Source organism: Symphalangus syndactylus, chromosome 15, assembly GCF_028878055.3.
Source record: "Symphalangus syndactylus isolate Jambi chromosome 15, NHGRI_mSymSyn1-v2.1_pri, whole genome shotgun sequence".
In the NCBI taxonomy this organism is placed as follows: domain Eukaryota; kingdom Metazoa; phylum Chordata; class Mammalia; order Primates; family Hylobatidae; genus Symphalangus; species Symphalangus syndactylus.
In genome coordinates, this window is record NC_072437.2 from 31,404,874 (window position 1) to 31,412,287 (window position 7,414).

Genomic DNA, 7,414 nt, shown 5'->3' on the forward strand with positions numbered 1-7,414 from the left:
CAGAGTCTCGCTCTATTACCCAGGCTGGAGTGCGGTGGCATGATCTCGGCTCACTGCAACCTCTGCCTCCTGGGTTCAAACGATTCTCCTGCCTCAGCCTCCTGAGTAGCTGGGATTACAGGTGTGCGCCACCATACCCAGCTAATTTTTGTATTTTTAGTAGAGATAGGGTTTCACCATGTTGGCCAGGCTGGCCTTGAACTCCTAACCTCATGTAATCTGCCCTCCTCAGCTTCCCAAAGTGCTGGAATTACAGGTGTGAGCCATCATGCCTGGCCAGTGTTTTTTTTTTTTTTTTTTTTTTCTTTTCTGTGATTATGAAACGGGTGGAAAATGGACAGGCTACATATAAAAACAGAACATTGACCCACATCCTGCAGCAACCCAGAAGACCAAATCCCTTTTTACAATCAATGACCAGGAAGTTAGCTTGTTGTAATTTAGACTTGCAGAAAGCTAGATTTCTATCTCCAGTGACAACTCAGAAATCTGAATAGTAACTTCTATAACAATTTGATCTAAATGGCCAGGACTTGATTAACAACTGACAGCTTTCCTAATTTTTGTCTCCTCTTCTAACTTAGGATGATGTGGTTTGCCTGTGTCCCCATCCAAATTTCTTCCTGTATTATAGTTCCCACAGTCTCCACATGTCATGGGAGGGACACCATGAGAGGTAATTTAATCATAGCAATGGGTTTTTCCAATGCTGTCCTTGTGATAGTGAATAGGTATTGCAAGATCTGATGGTTTTATAAAGGACAGTTCCCCCACACATATTCCTTGCCTGCTGCCATGTAAGACTTGCCTTTGCTCCTCCTTTGTCTTCTGCCATGATAGCGAGGCCTCCCCAGCCACGTGGAACTCCAAGTCCATTAAACCTCTTTTTCTTTATAAATTACCCAGTCTCAGGTATTTCTTCATAGCATTATGAAAATGGACTAATACATAGGATCAGCCATAAAAAGCTTAATATGCACCCCTAATCAATCGTATAGAATGCCTCTCTTCTGATTAACCCAAGAACATCTTCCCCATCAATGGCCTCCAATCAGAGCTAACTGAAACCTTCCCATTTTTCCACTGTGAACCTTTCCCACTCTTCTGCCTACATTTGAGTCTCTGCCAAAATTTAATTGAAGGTGGCTAAGTTTCCTACCATAACAAGTTCAGAATAAAAAGCCTTTGCTATTCCCATTGTTTCTTCTACATATAGTCATGTGTCATTTAATGACTGGGATAGGTTCTGAGAAATGAACCACTAGGTGATTTCATTGTTGTGTGGTCATCAGAGTGTAGTTGCAAAAATATAGTTGGTATTGCCTACTACACACCTAACCTATATGGTAGAGCCTATTGCTTCTAAGCTGTAAATCTGTACAGCATATGACTGTACTGAATACTGCAGGCAATTGTAACACAATGATTAGTATTTGTATATCTAAATATATCTAAACATAGAAAAGGTACAGTAAAAATATGATATAATCTTATGAGGCCACCCTCACATACATGGTCTATCATTGGCTGCAATGTCATTATGTGGCACACGAATTAACATATATTGGACAGAAATCATCATGGGACTTGAAAACTTAAAAATATTTAAATTACTCTTTCTATATCTTTAACAGATATAAAACTATTTAGTTTTACTATTATTTATTTCAACCAGAATATTCTGTAACTTTTGTCTCCATAGCCCAATGGCATCATCAAAACCCATAATTAGCTTCCCAGCCCATTACTGGCCACTTTCTGCTGGGCTTTCTAACTTCCACTTAAATTTGGCAAATACTTTGAAGGAATTTTTGTTACTTTCTCTTAGGAGCTCTCTTCTGAAAACTTGAGTCCTAAAATCTTGTTTGAGGGTAGATTTCTTGTGGTTTCAACTCAATTTTTTGTAATATTATAATTGTTTAATCATGTTTTCTAGCTTTTCTAGATATTCTTTGCTGGTATTATTTAGTCTTATTTCAGTCTAGCATGTCATAGCTAGAAACGGAAATTTGCCCTGATTTTAGTAAAAGGAATAAGTAGTTAATGAAAGGCTAACAGGAAAAATGTTCCAAAAGATTATAGAGACAATAGAGTGATAAGTAATAAAGCTTTTTTTGTTTCTTTTTTTGTTTGTTTGTTTTTTTGTTGGGTGGGGGGGGAGGATTCTCACTTTGTCACCCAGGCTGGAGTGCAGTGGCACCACCTCAGCTCACTGCAACCTCCACCTCCCAGGTTCAAGTGATTCTCCTGCCTCAGCCTCCTGAGTAGTTGAGACTACAGGCACGCACCACCATGCCCAGCTAATTTTTGTATTTTTAGTAGAGACGGGGTTTCACCATGTTGGCCAGGATGGTCTCCATCTCTTGACCTTGTGATCTGCCCTCCTTGGCCTCCCAAAGTGTTGGGATTGCAGGGATAAGCCACCACGCCTGGCCTGATAAAGCTTTTTAATACCCTTATTTTACTAGGATTTGAAATAATGACTTACATTCCCTATTCTTGCACATAGAAATTTATTCTATAATCACTTTTCAAATCTTCAATTATTAACACAGCATTCTCTTTCACTGATTAGTATAAATAATTTTGCAAAGGTTTTTTCTGAAATCATGAAATGCCCACTATTAAAAATAGGAACAGTCTTATCTTTGTATTAAAAACTGTTTTGCTGTTATAGAATACTCTTGTCATTCATGGCAGTTAACAGCTGCCATTTTAACTAACAAGCGAAATTAAATATTTTCATTTTACTGTGGTGTGTATTTGAATCATGCTCCCTTAAGTATGCAATGTGAGAACACATTTCTCAGCTGGGGGAGACAAGTAGAGAGTCCAGACCCAACATTTCCAAGACATTTTTTTTTCTACTCAGAAAAACATCTGTAATACTGGTAAAAATGTGGAGCAAAGATGTTTTTTATTCAGCTACAACGTACTGCATCTTGGGGGAATAATGATATGGCATAGTATATCTGCAAATAAGATAATTTATAAAGCTTTGGAAAATTTTCCCACAGTGAATTGTTAAAAGCTAATTTGATTGAAAAGAATTGTAATTTTCCCCTTCAGAAACATATTTCTACTCAGCGAGCTTGGTGATTGGCCTGAATGAAACTTATGTTATCTTGAGGAATTAAAGATAAGGTAAAGATGGCAGCCATGTATCTGCCTGACTTGGATCTTCCTTCCAAAAGAATTTTCCATTTAGCTATAAGGACTACAGCAAACGCAGCAGCTTTCTGCTACAATGATTTTTTGAACAGCCATTGGTTTTAAGCCCAAGCCACACATTTCCCTAGCAGTCCCCAGACAATAACTAAGGAAAGCCAGGCTGCCAGATAAAGCCTGACCACTTTTGCCCAAGTTTGGACTCCACTAAAAGCATTCTTTGCTCCAGAGCTCCACACTGGATTGACCGATGTTTCATCTAATTTGCATCATTATTTAAGGCTCACCCTGCCCCATCATGCTTCCTGCCCAACCATGCTTCCTGTAATTTTTTCCACTTTTATCTTTTACAGTATCATCTGCCCCCACACACACATCCGCTTCCTCAAAGATCCAGTTGGTACTCTAGTTTAAACCTCCCCAATTCATGCACACGATTCAATCAAGTAGAACTTTTTCTTTTTTTCCTTTATTTTATTTTATTTTACTTTATTTATTTTATTTTTGAGATGGAGTCTCACTCTTTTGCCTAGGCTGGAGTGCAGTGGCGAGATCTCAGCTCGCTGTAACCTCTGCCTCCTGGGGTCAAGCGAATCTCCTGCTTCAGCCTCCCTAGTAGTTGGGACTACAGGTGTGTGCCACTACACCCGGCTAATTTTTTGCATTTTTAGTAGAGATGGAGTTTCACCGTGTTAGCCAGGATGGTCTTGATCTCCTAACCTTGTGATCTGCCCACCATGGCCTTCCAAAGTGCTGGGATTACAGGTGTGAGCCACCACACCTGGCCCCATTTTTACTTTTTGAGACACGGTCTCTCTGTTGCCCAGGCTGGAATACAGTGGCACAAATACTGCTCAGTGCAGCCTTGACCTCCTGGGCCCAAGAGATCCTCTCTCCTCAGCCTCCCTAGTAGCTGGAAGTATAGGCACACACCATGATGCCTGGAAATTCTTGTTTGTTTTTTATAGAGACAGGGTTTCACTATTTTGCCCAGGCTGGTCTTGAACTCCTGGACTCAAGCAATCCACCCATCCTCATCTACCAAAGTGCTGCACCTGGCTCAAATAGAAAATTTTTAATAGTGGACATTTTAAAAAGGTCTCTGGCCTAATATGGATGTGAGAAATATCGTGAGTGGACATAGAATGAAATGAAGACTTGGGCCAAACTTTCTTCTCTCCTACCTGACAGTTCACTTCCAATTGTCCAAGCAAAGTTTAATGGAATAGATGGAATGTTAAATAATGACTAGGAAATTAGTGTAGCTATTGTGGGCCACACATTTTAGCATCTTATAGACAATGTCACATAAGATAAGGCAGGTATCAGAGTTTCTTTGGAACAAGTACTTGCCACTAGAAGGAGAAATGGTGCCTCATGCTTTAAAATTCCCCCTTTTCTCATTCTCTCCCCCATGGCTCACAGTATTTGATGATCAAAACAGGGCATAGTTCTCATTGGTCTGTTTCTCCTGAGAAAGGGCATATAGATGCTCACTTTCAATATTATAATTTCAAAAATGGCTTAGAGATACTGGAGTTCAAGCATTATTGCCTTGAGCTATTTTTTCTTAGGTAAGAAGTGAAGTCTCAGTGATACTCAAGAACTAAATTATTATTCATTGTCATGCTGTTTTCTTGTTTAAAAATTCAAATTAGAATTTTAAACCCAAAATTCAAAATCCAAAAACTGAGTATAATTCTAATGTCTTATTTTCAATAGCAAAATCATCATGACAATATTCTGTAAGAAATTTTCAATCATAGGCTAGTAACCAATTTTTCCTTATGTCATCTCAGATGTTAAATAACAGTAATGAAAATGTTAGGTATTTGTAACTCTAAATGACAATAATTCTGTCTTATGTTAAAGGGCGTATTTATTCGTTTTTCATAGCAACATTTGTTGGAATTTTCCTGTGTTTCTACCCTGAACCCATCTTAGCTTGAGCTAATCTTGGCTGTTGTTAACTTGTGATATTGATACAGGAGGGAGGCAGGGAAGTGCTGGGTAGAGAAGGGCGGGTCCCTGGTGAGGGTTCCACCCCCAGGCCTGTGCCCATGAACCTGGGTGAGAACAGGCATTTTTGTTTTTACGCCCAAATGTTGCATTTCCCAAGAACACCGTGGCTTGCCACATCTCCATCCTGTGCCTATAAAAACCCCATTAGCACACCGACAGGCACCGGCAGATGCTGGTAGACCATTTGCAGTGGAATGACGGGAATGGGAATCTGGCCAGGTGGTCTGAGGAGAGCCCAGCCAGCTGCTGAGCACCCCAAATCCAGGGGAAAACCACCTTCCCACTCCATCCCCCTTCTGGCCTCCCCATCCACCTTGCTGAGAGCCACCATCACTCAATAGTAAACCTTGTACTCATTCTCCAAGCCCATGTGTGATCTGATTTTTGCAGTATGCTAAAGCAAGAACCTGGGATACAGAAAGCCCTCTGTCCTTGCAATAAGGCAGAGGATCTAACTCAGCTGATAAACACAAGCCACCTTTGGATGCCAAAACTGAAAGCGCACACTGTAACACACGCCCACGGGGGCCTCAGGAGCTGTAAATATTCACCCCAGGACACTGCCATGGGGTCAGCACTCCACAACCTGCCTGTGTGTATGCTCTCCTAGAGGTTTGAGCAGTGGGGCCCTGAAGAAGGGACCCACTCCCATCGTGTGCCCTGAGAGGGGGATAAGGAAACTTATCCCATTTCAGTATCAAAGAGTGATTTTATATCTTTACTCTCATTTTATTCTTGAATGCTGGGAAGGGAGTGACACCTGGCCGCGTGCCACATGGGTAGCTTTGCTTCATGTGCATCCTTCTAACTCTGTACTGAAAGGTTGTTTACTTATACAGAATTTTGCGCTCACAGCCAAGGGAACCATACATTCCAACTGTCTGAAGTGACAATAGATCATATAATGATGAATAAATCCTTGCATATTCCAACATAGACAGATGCTGAGGAACAAGAGTTACACTCTGCATCAGTGCCTTAGTCCCAGATTTAGACAGAACACTGAGGGAGAGATGGGTTAGGACAAACTGATAAACTCCCAGTTTCACTGAAATTAAATTACTATCAATTAACAATATAAATATTCAATTTAATTACAGAAAATATGTTAAAATCACATTTTTTAACACTCGATTTCAAAGTAGAGATTTTTGTCTACTCTCTCTTTCTCTCTTTATAAATACACACACTCCTACAAATTGATTTTTCTTATAAATAGTGAATGCAGGATTCATATTATTTGATTTTTCAGTTAAATAAATATATATAAATATAATAAAATACTCTTCCATCTTCTTACATGTAGGTCTACTTCATTCTTTTAAAATGCTTCAAAGTACTTTATAAATAGATATACTATAATTTATCTAACTATATGCCTACTGATGAGTACTCACAGTATTTTTTGTTTTTATTTACACAAACAGTATTGTGAGAAGCTTAGTAATTAACTGCTTACTTGATTTCTGTAAAAAAATGAGAATACTGGTCAAAGGGAATCTGCATTTGCCATTGTGAGACATCTGAGCAGACTCAACAGAGAGATGATGATTGCTTTCCAAGACTTCTTAAAGGCTTATTCACTTTTACCCATTTTCTGTCAAAAAAAAAAAAATTAGCTCAATCACTCTTTCTGGAAAATCTAAATCAAAGTATATACGGGGCTAAGTATTTCTAATTTCAGTTTGTCTAAGTAAAATAAACGGACTGCTTATCTTTTCAATAGTTTTTCAGTAGTTTTTTTAATAGTTTTCAATAGTTGTTTTTCAATAGTTTTATGGGGGTCTTCTTTTATTCTTAAGTTTTAAAATTACCAATAAGTCCATCAACAGATGGGGTTCTTTAATGACAGCTTATATTCACAATAGTCTTTCCCTCTTTCGTTCAGGTAATTGTACTAACTACATACAATTTTTTCCTTCAAATTTTTGGCATCCTATATAATACTTTCAAGTGAGATGAACTATGAACACCTTAACAGTAAGTTATCAGCATAAGCATCTAATTTGACTTTAATAAAAAATTGTTTTCTAAAAGTAGTACTTAAAACTGGCAACTATCTGATGTTTCAAATACTTCCCTCTGAAATTACTATGAACATCAAGGCTATGATAAACTCAAACTTAACTAAATAGTTGTAAGGTTGTAATGATGTATTTTACTCAAGAATATTCCTACTTGACTAGCAACTTGATCAGTAAACATTAGACTTAAAATGAGTATC